The sequence below is a fragment of the Ruditapes philippinarum genome, unplaced genomic scaffold (genome assembly GCF_026571515.1).
Source record: "Ruditapes philippinarum isolate M1 unplaced genomic scaffold, ASM2657151v2 ctg97_1_1_1_1, whole genome shotgun sequence".
Lineage (NCBI taxonomy): Eukaryota > Metazoa > Mollusca > Bivalvia > Venerida > Veneridae > Ruditapes > Ruditapes philippinarum.
Window position 1 is genome coordinate 81,919 of NW_026859231.1, and position 14,903 is coordinate 96,821.

A 14,903-nucleotide genomic window follows, 5' to 3' on the forward strand; every position below is an offset into this window, starting at 1 on the left:
GTTAGACAGAAATGAGCATGTGGCAGCAATCCTAATGGACCTGTCCAAGGCTTTTGACTGTCTACCGCATGATCTTACAGTCCAAAAGCTAGAGGCATATGGGTTGTCTGAAAATGCATGTTCTCTAGTCTCAAACTATCTTTCAAACAGGAAACAAACAGTTAAAATAGGAGAGTATCATAGCACTTGGCTTGAAACAATTAAGGGGGTGCCACAAGGCTCTATTCTTGGACCTTTAATCTTCAACATCTTCATGAATGATATTTTTTATTTTATAGATAAATCCATCCTCTACAATTATGCAGATGACAATACTCTAGCCTTCTCCAACTCTAAAATAGACATATTGAAAAACACATTAGAAAATGAAAGTAAAATACTTATTAACTGGTTTAACGTTAATAAAATGCAAGCTAACCCTGACAAGTTTCAAGCCATAGCTGTTGGGAAAATAACAAATGAACACTTAAAAGAATTTCAAATTGATAATGTTACAATAAAATGTGAAGATTGTGTTAAACTGCTAGGGGTAGACATAGATTTTCTACTTAACTTTGATATACAGGTCACCAGAATGTGTAAAAAAGCTGCCAATCAATTAAATGTGCTCTTAAGAATTAGGAAATTTTTAAATTCAGAATGTCTTCTTCTTATTTACAAATCTTTTATCAGATCTAATTTTAACTACTGTCCCCTTGTCTGGCATTTTTGCTCCAAAACAAACACAGAAAAACTTGAAAAACTCCAGCATAGAGCTCTAAAAATAGTATTTAATGATTTTAATTCTTCATATGACACATTATTAAAAAAAGTTAATATGCCTACTTTACATTTGTCAAGAATTAAAATAATAGCCAAAGAAGTGTTTAAATGCCTGTACGGAAAATCACCACCATATATAAATGATTTAATTCAATTTAAAAATTCCAATTATTCTTTTAGGTATCAAAAAAGTGTAAATGTCCCAAGGGTCAAAACAGTAACATACGGTAAGAATTCTTTTAAGTTTGAAGGTGCCCAGATATGGAACAGTCTCCCTAATGACATCCGCAAGGTTGAGAATTACAAAGAGTTTGGGAGACTGATCCAGGTCTGGAGTGGCCCAAGCTGTAAATGTGCTATGTGCTTGTAAATTTGCTATGTGTTTGTTTTTCTGCTTAGTTTTAATTTATGTAAATGCTTAGACTACATGTTTTGTTTGTTTGCCTTGCTTTTGTGCATCCCTTTTAGTTTGCTATGATGCTTTGATTATATGTTGTGTGTTAATTTTTCTTAAACCCTTGTATTTTATGCTAGTTGAATCTTTGTTGTGTTTGTATGCTTTGTTCATATTAAAACTCCTTATTCCCCATTCCATTAGGCTGTGCATGCAACTTAATTTTAGTTAATTTTTGTTTGTTACACTGTATGTGCTTTATCTTGTTTCTTTTTTATGCTGTATAAGTTCTATCATAAATTTTATGCACTTTTATAAGTAAGTTTAATTTTATCTATTTATTTATTTATATATATTTTTTAGGAAACCTTCAATTACGTATTTATAAATTGTAGATGTTAACTTATAACTATTACTATTTTATTAATTTTTTATTTTTTATTATTATTTTTATTTATTTCACATTGCTATATGTATCATACTTAAATTTCTAGACTACAGTCATTTATTACTTTTAGAAACTGTTATTACCTTTAATACAATATGTACTGTGCATGTCATCAAGCTATGCCTTAATTTACCATCTTATTGTAAAGTTCTTCTTAACCTTGATACTCTTATTTCATGCTTAAGCTGCTAATAGTTTTATATGTCTTTATTTTCAGAACTGTTATATGTTAGCAAATATGTTTTATGCTTTTGTTATTGTCGGTAAATAGCTTATTAGCTAATGTTTCTTGTAATATGTAAACCGACTTAAAGTAAAGTTTCTTGTATCTTGTATCTTGTATCTTGTAGTTTCATTTTGAATGTAAATTAACACAGAAAAATAGTATTCACGTTAATGAATCCGTTATCACGACGAGGGAATTGTATATCACATTGTAAGCGGTACCCCATTGTAAGTATTTATTAGGGAGGCAACAATGTTCTAAATTTTGCTATCCTGTTGGTTTTATGAAATGAATCATTTTCAAAACAGCTATTTATTAATTCACCGCGAGATTATCAAATTTCACAAAATAGGATAGTTTAATTATTATCATTAATGTTGTTATTATCATCTACCTTTTTTGAGCACTTAATTTCTGTGCAATTTAAGATCGGAGGAAATGGTACTATAATTATATAGATGTTTTTTTTAGATAATTGATCTTGTTTAAGGGCATGATTGGTGACATGACCGGTGTCTCGTATTCTTAGTGCCTGAAAGGGCTGATGGATCCCCATTAAGCTTAGAATGACTGACCGGCCGACTGAGACAGTCATACATGGTATTCATATAGAGTTATATCAAGCGTTATTGTTATAAAGTAGTGAATGATTAAATGGGCAATAATCATATATCACAAATTGTATGACACATACCCGACCAAATTGCACATGTATACTGCATTTTTAGATTAAAATCATGCATTACTAAATTGTAACCTGTTTCCACACCGCAGGGAGTCTGACATGGTAAATAAACTATCAAGACATCTTGTAAATCGTTTGTTTGTTTGTTTTTTAAGTGTATGCAGATGTAATGTATTCATATTACACATAAGACGTGTTTCAAATCCCTTTGACTTAATCATGACTGACTCGCAGTATTAATCTTTGCTTAATGAGGGTCCATCCGCCCTTTCAGGTACTAAATGCAGTAGAGACTCGAGAACGGGTAGTTTAGTATAGAACTTTTTTATCCGCCAAGCCAAAAAACTTCTACCGATGCCCTGTGTCTTCTCTGCGACGTGCAAGCACCGAGGAAGAGAGAAGTGACTGACACGTGTACATTTTAAAGGACTTTATATAGTTTTGAAGATAAATAGGCCACCGAATCCCTTTAATTAGAGCCATGACCCTGCTGAGCTTCCTGTCAAAAACAAACAAACTTGGTCAGTGAAACACTCCATACATTTGTAATTGTGTTGGAAGTTTACCCCGGATCAAGGGGCTAAGCCACATTGAATTTACCAGAGCACAGTTAAGCCACTGCATCTTTCCTGGGCAGGCTATCAAGCAGTTAACCAGTACTAGTTGCCTTCATTTTCGTAACGAACTGATAATTTTTTAACATGCCAGAGCAGAGGTAAAGTGCGAGTCACCGTAGAAGGGATTTCATGATCAATCACAACGAAAGTGATCTGCACCGCTCGGGAATCGAACTCGGGCCGCCATCATATAGCTCTCGACAAAAAAAGCTTTTTGGAAAAATTTGTCAGTAATGTTGCGCTGTAATGCATGTACATGTAGCTTCTCAAGAGCTATATTAGTTAAGCACAAACGAATAGTTCCCGGGATCTTTATTCGTCAGCAACATTCATCGATGTCGACAAAAGTGATGCCTCGCTTAGACGGATAGACGTCCCCGTCATGAAGCTGGTGATAAATAAACATTGTTGCCACCTTGCATCATCATCATTATAGTCATCATCATCATCATCATCATCATCATCATCATCATCATCACCACCACCACCACTACCAGAGTCATTACTATTTTCACCTCCATCGTCATCATCATCGTCATTATTAAACACATTATCATGTCCATCATCATTTAAATCATCACCATCATCATCTTAATCATTATACCATTTTCACCACTTTTATCCGAATCATCATTAAAATCATAACTTGTAACTCCTCCATCACCAATATCTTAAACATTTCAATTATCGGCAAAAATATAATTATCAATTCATCATCATCATTTTTATCATCACAAACTCATCCCCATCAAAATCATCACGACCACGATTATCATCATTATTGAAATCATCGTCACCAAATTATTATTTGTCACCTCTTTCATCATGATCAAGTACTTCGATAATCAAAATTATGATTATCATTTCACCAATTTTCATCAAAAACCATCACTTCCATCATCATTGTAATAACACGAAGTATGATGTCCGTTGTACTGTATTTCTTTTATGTTAAGAACAGGATTTAATGGAAAATGCTGCTGCTGCTACTATTACTGATGGTGATGATTTTGTTAATGTATTATTGATGATGAAGATAATGATGTACTGGTGATGAAAATGATGATAATGATGAACTGATTTTGATTTTTTACTGTTGTTGTTGTTGTTGTTGATGATGATGATGATGATGATGATTGACTGATGATGATGTTCTGATAATGATGATGATAATAACGTAATGTTGTTGATGATGATGATAATAATGATGGTGCTGCTTCCTCTGATGACAATAATGATTTTGATAATGTATTGTTTTGATGATGATGATGTTCTGATGTTGATGTTCTCATGATGATAATGATGGTCTTTTGATGATGAGGATGAAAATGTTTGATAATGTTGATAAAAGATGACGACGACGATGTACTGATGATGTTGATAATGATAACTCAGCTAATGATAATGTTATAATGATGATGGTAAAGATGATGATGATGATGATGGTGCACCGCTGCTGCTGCTGTTGGTGATGATGATGATGATGAAGAAGAAGAAGAAGAAGATGATGATGATGATGATATGCTGATAATTAAAATGATTATGTGGCGATAACGATAATTATGATGTTTGAAATGACGATAATGATGTGCTGCTGATGATTATGATGATGAGTATGGTGAAGATGATGATGTTCAAAGTTTGTAGAAACATGAATTATGAATTGTGTACGTGGAAATGCATTTGAAACTTTCATTTTATTTATAGGTCGAAAAGAATTAAAATTTAAGCAGTTTGCATATTCAGTTTTGTTCAAAATTGGTAATTGTATACTTTTGTTTATTTTTATTTTTTTAAACAAATCATTAGTAGTTCAAACCAACGTATTTCAATCAAAGTTCTATCATAACAATCGATAGAAAACAAACTCGCCGAATTTGTATTGTAATTTTTCAGTATCAAATAAATTGTACGTTTATACCTGTATCAAATTAATAAATTTGATAAGTTAACACCTGTACAAAAATATTTACGTCCCTTTTAAAACGTAAGCAAGTCTGTTAATCGTGAGATCCATTTGAATAACTGAAAGGGAATATAGCTGCAAGAAAAAAAAACGAAAGAAAAATGAATAAGAAAATGTCTGAACCGATATTTGTTCATGATTAACACTAGATATTCCTATTTCTAGATTTTTTTTGTTATATCTAAAGCTCTGAACGCCAACAAAAGTACATCCAAGATTCAAAATGAGCAAAAGGACATTATATAAGGACAACAAAGAGAATTCGATTTGCGCCGTGTGGACGATTTCACTGTTTATTTCATTATTTACTTTAATATGAGCAGCGGAATAAAAGATTTCACATAGCTATATAGTGTCATTTTTATATTTCATTTGCTAAATGATAGGGTTGGGGTATTAGATTTAATGGCGGGATTTCGTATTCTATCGTTTCACCCATAATTGAGTTGCAAAAGTAAATAATTAATTTCAAAATTATACATTTTTGAAGAAAAATCTGTAGCTGTCATAACTTTTAACTTTTTTGTTGGAGAAAAAGAGGTATTTGTGATTTTTTCTTGTTCTTAAATAATGGATACCATATTTGAAAATGAATTGATTGCTTTAAATAGACGTTTGAATAAAACTAATTAAAGTGGTGTATTTTACGTGCAAATACGCAGCATCATATACGGAAAGGAGGCTTACGCTTACACTAGGAGATACTCGGAGATCTTTTAAACGGGTAAGTGCAAATTTGGTCAATTTAATAATAATTTAACCTATGATGATGAACCTTTTAATAATGGAAGTTAAAGATGCAGGCCAATCTTTTTTAAGAAGAAAAAAAAATAGATTTTTTTACATGACATTGTGTTCTTATTTTCATATCCTTAAGTTCACAAATATATTGTTGTTTTTGTGTTATGGTTTTAAGATTCTTTGAAACAGAAGAAAAACATACCCTAAGTAAAGTTTGAAAAATCGAGACATGAGTTCTTTCACCTATTTTTTAAAATATAAGGTAAATTATTTCGTTCCCTTTTTTATTCATCTTCAAAAATTAGTCTAAATTCGTGATATTTACTATTCATCACTATTTATGATTAGAAAATTGTTAATTCATAAAAACTAGTAAAGTGAACTATTTGTAAAGAGTTTATCATACCTAACGATCAATATATAAGCCCATTAGTTTTCAATTAATTGTATGAAAGATGTACGTTTTGACAACTCTTTGCTTTCAAAGAATGAAATCTTTTGAAATAAAGTTCAAATGAACCATGCAAATACACTTCGCCATTTTGCTGTTCTAGAGAAAAAAAACGAACCGTTTGAAGATTTTAGCTTGATATCATTCAGTAACGGATGCTCATTTTTTACAAGAAGTCAAGAAGAAAAATATATTTCTAAACTTACAGATAAATAATATAATAGTCTACATGTTGTATATCAAATAATATTTCAACACGTAAAAAATAAATTCATTAATTTTAAATGAATATATTCATCAATTTTAATAAATCTTTTAAAAAAATTTGGGTTTGTTGTATGCGTTTTTTTTTCTCTCTCTTATCCATAGGGCTTTCAAATAAAGAAATTCACTATTGTAATAATATAAGTATCTTCCTAAATCTATATTTTTACATGTAACTTGTGTGTATATATATTTACAATATTTTTTTCTTTGATTGTAACATCCTTAAGGAAATATATGTTGAGGAAATATTATTTCATTCATTACATGTGTTTTGTTCCATGTCATACCAAGTATATGTATGTTTTGTTTTCATTGTTTAACGACGATGAGCTTATAATACTTAAATCAAATAAGATATATGTTCTGTTGTGTTAATAATTTTAATAAATTTCGTTTGTTTTTGTTTTTTATTTCATTTATTTATTCATTTTTTGCAAATCGGATGATGTAGGCCTGATATAAACACATTTTCATCTGATATAAACATCAATGATGTTCTACTAACGTTTCATGTCAATTTTGCCTGTAGAAATGAATATTTCATCAGCTTATGTCAGGCTCTTTTGTTTTTGAGATGAAATGTGGAACAGGCACGTGAAAACGATCGATTTCTTTAGCTTAAAATCTAATGTTTTGTTTATGATTCGATTTTTCTCTTTAATAAAATAGTGTAAAATAAACTATATACCATTTTAACCATATCCTTTGAGTTTAAAATCGATTTTTAAAAGCGTCGTCTGATTATTATTTCAAGCAGGCACTGTATAAGGTTGTATTAGGGTGGATTATGGTATTCACATGTTAATTTCAATTCGAGACTCAAAGTGATTTATACGACGTGCTATTCTCATCATATTTTTTTTCAACGCGATAAAAATCATTTAGACCAGGTACTGATTAAAACTTATTAAAATAGAGAGTTTTCAAAAGCTGATCATTTACAAAAAAGGACTTATTTACTTTTAAAGTTTATTTCGTAAATTTCTGTCCAATTTGTATGAAAAATGATATGATTAATTAGAAAGCGGTCATTAGTGCATATTTATTAGTATACCTCATTAAATCAAATAAAATATGTTTGTGCATCTATTTTACCATTCATTCTGACTAGATCATATCTGCAAATATGATGAATCTTTTATTAATTATATATACATAAAAACAAGCGACCGCACCCGAAAGAAACTCGATTTTCTTTATACCTAGGCATTGTATATGTGTACTTTGATGTATACAGTGTATTTAGAACTTCGAAGTCATTTTTGCAAGATTTCATTCGAAGCCGATTTTGATTATACATTAATCAATTAATTTCTCTAATATGATATAAGAGCCGTAAATTTTATTCTATAGCCATGAAGATGTCTTATTCAATATATGCTTACCCATTTTGCTGAATAGGAAGAACTATAAATCTATGGACCTCGGGATTCTTAGGTTCGAGAGTCCTTTGCAAAAGCACTAGTTTTTCTTTGTCTATGTGGTTAAGGACTATATGTAAAGTTATTATTACCTCACTGACATTTGATTTAAATCACGACTTTAATTACTATCATTAAAGCCTTGTTTATATGGAGAAGTGGAAAGTTGCTTGCGATACAATGAAGAACTGGGTTAGAAAAAGGAATTCTCGTTTGATAATTTCTCGTCATTTGATGGTTGAGATTATATTTACGAAATTTATTACAAACTTGTAAATGGACATGTCTTGTATATCTATGTTCAACTGTATTTTCTATTTTTAAAAATCTTCACATGACCTGAGGTACATGTACTAAACACTGTAGCGTTATTCACAATTGTACTGTTCAATATTGCCACCACACGCCTACTAAACGGTGGCTCTTTCACATTTTGGTGATCTGTTTAAATGAGAGCCATCGACACTCCCGTTGCAGAGCCCTCGATGAAAACAAGGCTGGAAAAGGTAAGAAATTTTAGTAAATTCGCAATTCACATTGCCGATGGCGCCAGCACCTTGTCGATGGCTCGATCACAATAATAAAAATATGATTATTTGGTTTTCAACTAAGTTCTGTAAGTTATTTTTTGTGTTGGTCCAAAGAGGAGGTTGCGACAATGCTATATGCACGATTAAATGGGCCAGCATCTACTTTATGGTAGGGAAATCACTCAAAATGTGTTTCCTTGTAAAGGAAAACCCACGATGTTATATTTGGTAAAAGTTCTAGCAACGTCATTTCAGGGTATTTCTTATCGAAACTGCACCCAACATGATGAGAAAAATGTTCTACGTGGCATGACATTCTTCGATTTTTGAAAAACAAGCATGATCTTTTTAAATTGATATTTTTACTAAAATTTCTTACCTTTTTAGCCTTGTTTTTATCGAGGGCTCTGCAACGGAAGTGTCGATGGCTCTCATTTAAACAGATCACCAAAATGTGAAAGAGCCACCGTTTAGTAGGCGTGCACCATATCTGAAGATAACAAACCATGTAAGATACGAATGCACTGAGATATACGTTTCATTTCTCTCTTTTTTCCTTTAAAATATATTTTTATTGTGTCAGCTTATTCTATTACAGTGGTATGTTTTGTTTCGCCAATGGTAGGTAATGCATTCGCAATACATTTGAAAGTTCGGTGCGTTTTGTCCATTAATTTCCGCGTGTTATTAATGTATACGGTTACCTAGGTAACAATCACCAATATTTTTCTTATCTATGTTATTATCCCACGATGTAGCCAAACACAGAACATAATGTAATATAAAACTGGTGTTGGTGATGTCATCTGATGGGATGAAATCAGCTTGCCCAAAACAGTCAGGCCATACATCATATGATAAAATCGACATCAGTTAGCTGTAATTGTTGCTTCCATTTGCTTAATATCCAGCATTACAAAGGAAGTTCGTAATTGTTCTCACTTATAAGGCATTCAGATAAAGGGGGCGCAAAAAATGAACCTTTTATGGATTCAAAATTTAATCCTTTGTCTTTAACATTGTAAATGTTGTATAAAGGGATTTTTGGCTGTCAGCATTTCTTTTTTTAATTATCTGAAAAAAGTGATCCTTCGGAAGCATTAAAATAGTAAAATTACATAAAAATGCAGACTTTGTTTGATTTAGTCTGTTCATGAGGGATAATGAAAAAGTGCAACATCCCTAACGCCCCCTAGCACCGGCTTGAGCGGTGGTACTCAATTCTCAACACTTAAAAGTGCTGGACTCAATGCTCGAAAGAACGAATATACCTTTATTAAGTATAATAAAGAAAATAATAAAATATTCCTTATATTCTAGTACATTTGTAATAAATATATAAATGCAAAAATAAATAGTTTAACATTTTTCTGATGGTGTAAAATTCGTTTGAATATATACAATATTTACAGAAAGCTGTAAAACGTTCGGTAGAAAAAAAGTCTTAAAAAGTTATCGTTTCTTAAAATGAATATATAAAAATAAAACTGTATCAAAATATAACAATCAATGTTGATATTATTGTGGTCAGTTTACGGCGGGATTTAGGTAATAGGGACCATAAAACACCGGTTACCCGAAGGTCACTACTGTACATACCTGGCAATAATCTAAACTTGTTAATTCTAAATTTATATTGGTTGTCAGTTGCCAAAGTTTGGACCATTAACTTTTATTGAATTGCTATAAACTGATCAATTAAGTTTCATAATAAAAAAGTAATATCTCGGTTAAAGTTGATGTTACAAAAGCATCTGAGGGAATGAAAGAACATAACGGTGGTCTACAAAGGTTCATAATGACCCTATATGAAATGTGGCCGATATTTAGACTCGTATCGGCATAAAACATTAAAGGACTTTGATATACCATGCACTGATTTTGATGATATAGAATCTATAAATATTTAGTCGATAGTTTAATTAGCATTGAATCAGTTATAAACTTTTCTCCTTTATTATCTCCCTTTATAAACTAAAAATGATAGTGTTGAACTTTAAACCAATGAAGGTAAAACTGTACATGGATATGTATGGATGTAAAATTAGCCGAAAAATACAAAAAGGGAGAAGTGTTGGTGGTGTTGGTAGTAGCCTCACCTCAGTAACATGCATTTAATTTACCAGATCACAGTTTAGCCGCCATATACATAAAGGAAAAGAGCAAATATTGTTTCATCCAACCAGCCCGCATAGTTCAATCGGTTAGAGCGCGAGACTTGTAATCTCGACATTGTGGGTTCGATTCCCGGGCTAGCCAGCTAATATTACTAATCAGTCTTTCGGATGAGACTTTAATTAAATCGAGGTCCCTAGTATGAGTGCTTAAACACTTGGCACGTTAAAGAACCAGGGGAAACTTCTGGAATTGGGGCATCTTTCTGATCTGACTCTTGCACTATCCTCCAAAAATATATAATGACTAATACTCTCCTGGAGGACTCGCCCATATGGGCAACCGGTGACGAGTATAAATAAACTCAAATACACACACATTGTTTCATCCACATCCTTGTGGTAAACTAGGCACATTCTTCTGTACATGTGATAAACATGAACTTTTGCATCGTATAAAATTTCAAGTACTTTTTGTTGTATAAAGTTTCTAAGCGGAAAAAATACTTTCATAAAATCATACCCTCCTTTTTGTTACTAAGCTGGTCTTTGTTGTTTTAAGTTTTTATTATTGTGATAAACATAAAAAAGCTCTGAATAATTATTTTGACGTTGTATAAAATATGTGTTAAGATATGTTATTTTAACCCAGAGGTCACTGAAGTTAGTAATGAACTATTCAAAGCACGGCATAAAAGTGAGGCAAAATTAGCGGGTTTTAGGATAAAGTACACCTATTCAAGAACTTTAGCATCTTTTTCTGGTACAGTAAGAAAGTCATGCTCGGCGCACATGATAAAATATGAATACAGGGTAATGTCACCAACTCTTTTGACGAGGGAGGCTTTTAACGATTATCTGAAACTATACAAAATGTGGGACAAACATAAAGTACTTAACCATATTAATCTTTTATACAGCTTTATTTTTTCAATAAAAAATCTATTTTCATTATACATATTCTAAACTATATTCATCAACGGTGAAAAGCCACTCTGCTCTTCATAAATCGATCATTAATCCATCGGTACCATTAAGTTTTTTTCCAATAGTTTATCAAACATAATTACATACAAGTTCTTTATATTATTCACTTCATCATTTCCGAGATTAGCGATTTCCGCGTGAGAGAATTCGTAAAGTTAAGCATTAGAAACTGTGAGATCAGTGTCTATGGAAGGGAGAAGTTCGGATAATCACGCGCTATTGGGAGTCTATTGATCATCATCTAAAACAGTTTTATATTGAAAACGAAAAGATAGGAAAAAGAAGAGGTAACTGTGGATAATTATGAAAATAGGAATTTATTCTAATGGCGTGATTTAGGATTAAATAATATAAATGTAAGTTCGTTTTTTACAAGTAAAGCAAAAATCTGTAGTATCTTTAGTATTTCGTTTTAAAACATTGGATTTCTTAGATATTAATTCTTATCAAAACTTCAAGAATGGTATTATCAGGTACAAAATAAAGTTATTAAATGTCTTTAAAAAGGCACATTTATTAAGTTGTCCTCTTCTCTGTTTGATGGTTTATGTTATTTTTTTCAGTTTTATTCATTTATTGAAATTCGAAATTCAAAGTCTAATTTATATACGGTCCAAGTAAATCATATCTATATATTTGATATCTCTTTTTTATTACTTAGATAACTTTTTGTCTATTGTATAATTGTTATCCCTAAGATAACTGTTAATGATTGATGTGTTGTAATATATTATATTCTTTATTTATTAATATGTTTTTGAATTATTTATATGCATGTATCACAGTTTTTAAACAAATGCGTTAGCTATTCTTAAGTCTAAAGTAATTTTATGATTAACAACATTTTGATTAATGAGAATAGAAGAAGTTTAATATGATGAGTGGTTTTTCAGGTTCTTGAATGTTTATTGGCATAAAATAAAAATAAAAACAGCATTGAATAATGATAAAACATGTACTTGGTTTAATTTAATTGATTTTTAAGACATATATTTTGAAAGAAGATTGATAGAAATACACTTAAATTACAGTAATCTTCACTAATAACGATATTGCTTATAACGATATACCGTTTATAACGATGCTGTATCCGCGATCCCGACTCTTCTTTTCAAATCGGTTGCTCCTCGGATATAACGATATACGGATATAACGATATACTGCATATAAGAATGCAGTTGCCGCGGTCCCGACTCTTCTTTTCAAATTGGTTGCTTCTCGGATATAACGATATACGGATATAACGATATACTGCATATAAGAATGCAGTTGCCGCGGTTCCGACTCTTCTTTTCAAAATGGTTGCTTCTCGGATATAACGATATACGGATATAACGATATACTGCATATAAGAATGCAGTTGCCGCGGTCCCGACTCTTCTTTTCAAATTGGTTGCTTCTCTCCGAGACGATATACGTATAACGATATACGGATATAACGATATAAATTCGGCGGTTCCGTGAATATCGTTATAAGCGGAGTTCAATGTTATCGGTAAACTATCGTGATAATATTAAGTTATAGACCCTTATCAATTTTATTAATTAATAATGATTTAATCATAAAAAGTATGATTTGTCTGGTGAAATTAATTCAGCACGTCTTTGAAAATTTTCAAGACTTGTAAAATGGTATGATAATCAAATTACCAATATATACATTATACTATTTTAAAGAAAACACACACACATACGGCGCATCCTATTAAACTAAATGTATATATTAAAACGATTTTCAACAGCTGACATTTGAACTTTCAACACATCACCATCGACGAATAAACAAACATTGAAAACTTTTATGCAATCTGAGAGGTCAAAAAGGCAAACAATATTTGTTTGATATTCTGAAAAAATAGATATTTACTTTCATGTCTAACATCATTGTAGTCTTTAATATTGTCAATGTAATTTAATAAAAAATTGCTCCATGGTACAAGATAGATACGTGTATTTGGGATGGGTCAATAGATACAGACAAAGCAACGTACTTCCAAACAAAAACAGAATGTATTATAAACTTAGTCCTTACAAATATTAGGTCCTAACATACTAAAATAATTACTATGTTGGATATATGCTCGTTTGTGTAAATATTTGTTCAGACTGCACACATTAACATCCCTAGCTTTTGGGAGAATATATTTAATCTGTTAAATAGATAAACGGAAGACGCAAATAGCACAATTCATCGTCAGTTTCGTATATAATTTTGCAATAATTGTACAAGCATTAAAAGATGAAAACCATTTTTAAACAATATCATGCTTTGGTTTCCGTGTAAGTTTTTATTAAACCAATGCATGTAATCATTGAAACAAAATAGGAAAAGAAACCGGGAATGAGAAATGCGATTATCTGAATTTTTATATAATGTTTTTACAGAATAGAGATGGTAGTATTGTTTTATCACAATTTATCATTAATCTTTCAGGGATGAATATAAAAACTGGAAAAAAGAGATTTACGTCAAATATTAAAATACGTATATTCAAATAAGACGTGAAATTCAGCGACCCCAAATGACATTGACTCTAGGGATGTGATTTATGTTGCACTTTCAAATTATCCCTCGTGAATAGACTCTATCAAACAGAGTTTGCGATTTTCATGCTATTATGTTGTTTTAATTGCTTCCGAGGAGGGATCACCCCTGTTTAAATCACATAAATACGATTTTTACCATATTTTTGTGCGTTTTATTTTAACTTATATAATATCTTGAATGGCATTTGCAGCGTCATCAATTATAACAGTTTATATTCTTGTTATTCATAATTGTTATCCCGATAGTTTGAATTGATTTTTCATCCAAGGCGATTCCTTCTTTTGTAACTGCACTTAAACCATTGATGCACTTCCTTACCTTTGCTATTTTTATTATTTATGGTTTTCGTCTAAAGCTGCCATCTTTTAAATTTGTTTCTGTCGATTATTTGTTACCTTTTTTCTTCACAGATGAATTAACGAACGTTTTGATCATGTGTCAAGGAACAAGGTCTTTGATGTATCGTTAATTTCTTTTTTTATGTTTTATAATTGGTCACAGCAACATCGCCCAGTTCTCCAATCCCTGTCTTTCCATTATCTTAATCATTGACCTGTGTTACAATTTGCCGCATAATATCAGATAAATTTTGTAACAAAACCAGCTTCACGTCAATAATTTTTATAGGCCTTTCACGGCAATTCCTTTGATAGCACCTCAAAGGCTGACAGATCTAAATGTTTCGTACTATATAGACATCGCAGGCTATTTCTGATGTTTCAGACAAAAAGAGCACTAATTCAATA

The 14,903-nt window shown here is 31.2% G+C and overlaps 1 protein-coding gene across 3 annotated transcripts in view; it reads left to right on the top strand.

Moving 5' to 3' along the window:
- Positions 1 to 5,270: 5,270 nt before the first annotated feature.
- Positions 5,271 to 14,903, top strand: part of LOC132755719 (uncharacterized) — a 46,802-nt gene continuing 37,169 nt past the window's right edge. The window contains exon 1 of one of the 3 annotated variants that reach the window (XM_060746637.1): positions 5,271 to 5,822. The gene's annotated coding sequence lies outside the window, so the exon portion shown is untranslated. Of the gene's footprint in view, positions 5,823 to 11,732; positions 11,966 to 14,903 lie in introns of those variants that run through there. The other 2 variants (XM_060746638.1, XM_060746636.1) reach the window with 2 other exon arrangements.